Source organism: Giraffa tippelskirchi, chromosome 2, assembly GCF_054371585.1.
Source record: "Giraffa tippelskirchi isolate mGirTip1 chromosome 2, T2T-mGirTip1v1.2.pri, whole genome shotgun sequence".
NCBI lineage: Eukaryota > Metazoa > Chordata > Mammalia > Artiodactyla > Giraffidae > Giraffa > Giraffa tippelskirchi.
Window position 1 is genome coordinate 13,414,965 of NC_137276.1, and position 1,687 is coordinate 13,416,651.

Sequence of the window (1,687 nt, forward strand, 5' to 3'; positions counted from 1 at the left end):
CTGAGCGACTTAGCATATGCTAGTACTAAAATTTGTAAGTTTTCCCCTTGAAAAGACTTTTGAGAGTCCCTTGGTTGGCAAGGAGATAAAATCAGCCAATCCTAAAGGAAATAACCTTGAATATTCATTGGAATGACTGTTGCTGAAGCTGAAGCTCGAATACTTTGGCCACCTGATGCAAAGAGTCGACTCATTGGAAAAGACCCTGATGCTGGGAAAGATTGAAGGCAAAAGGAGAAAAGGGCAGCAGAGGACGAGAATGTTAAATAATATCACTGACTCAACGGACATGTATCTGAGAAAACTCTAGGAGATAGTGAAGGACAAGGGAGCCTGGCATGCTGCAGTCCTTGGGGTCGCAAAGAGTCAGACATGACTTGGTGACTGAACAACAACAACCCCTTGAGAACATTTAGTTTTCAGAAGCCATGAAAAGACTAAACTAATATGGGAAAATAGCAAGAATACATAATAAAAATAACAATATTAAAGAAGACCTGTGTCACTCACATAGCTCTAGAATTTTGGGATCATCTGTAAAGCTATTCTTGCCAATGTTCAGCTTCTCCATCAGTAGCTCTGTTTTCTTAGCAAAATGATAACAAGCTGTAAAATGTTCTGATCTATTTTGTCACATGACCTCATGCCACTTTTTACTGATATGAATGTTTGTTGCCATAGTCAGTGCATTCTGATACCAGCTTGTAAGCAATATTTTTATAAAGGTTAATGCAGCTTCTTTTACATCAAGAAAGCAAATAAAGAGCTTAAAAATTAAAGCAAAAATTAAAAACATCTGGTTTGGGGTCTTTGCACTTGATCGGGTGAATTTGTGTATAAATTATACTTAGACCTGAAGGTAGTCATTTTCCATTTTTGCTTTATGATTACCTCAAGTCAGTGTCGTGTCTTGTAAAAACATATCTGCACCACAGTTCTTCCATGAACTCTATGAAATAAAACACATCTTTCTGGCTCAGTGAAGTTCAGAAAATCTGGGTCTTCGCTCCTATAAATGTATCATATTGCATTTACTGGCTAATAAAGTCTCAAAGAACAAGATTGCCCTCCTTCTCACAACTTGATCCTTTACAAATTTACAAATGTAATGCTTTAACCTGCTTGAACTCAACTCTGGCTCCCTGAGGGAAGACGCTAACCGAGTGAAGGTGTCTGTTCTGGGTTAGCTGGGCCTGGGCTCCCAGCAGCCGCATCGGGAGGGGGCAGCCGTGTGCCCCAAGGGTACAGCTGGCCTCTGCTAGAGGTGTGTGTCGCCTGAGCTAATGAGGTTAATTAACCAAGGCCGGAGCAAGGAGACAAAGGAGAGGGTGGGCAATGAGAAGGCAAAACACGGGGATCAGGTACAAGAAGGTTTGGTCACGGGACAAGCGCAGGACCTGTTATCAAGTCGGAGGCCAACTCCCTGAAAACCAAACAGAGATAAAAGCTGAGGAACAGGTGACATTCTTCAGGATCAAGGTGTTTTTTCCCTCCTAGCCTACAAATGCTTCGAGAAAAAATTTCTCTGCAAAGCTTCTGTATCTAGACAATGGCAGTCCTCTTACCTGAAAAGCCTTTGTGACATTCATGTGGCCTCTGGAGGGTCTTGTGAGAAAAGGCCCTTACCCAAAGCCCACCCAGAGCAAGTCATTTTAGTTTCTTTTTTTGGTTAAAAGGGTATCATTCG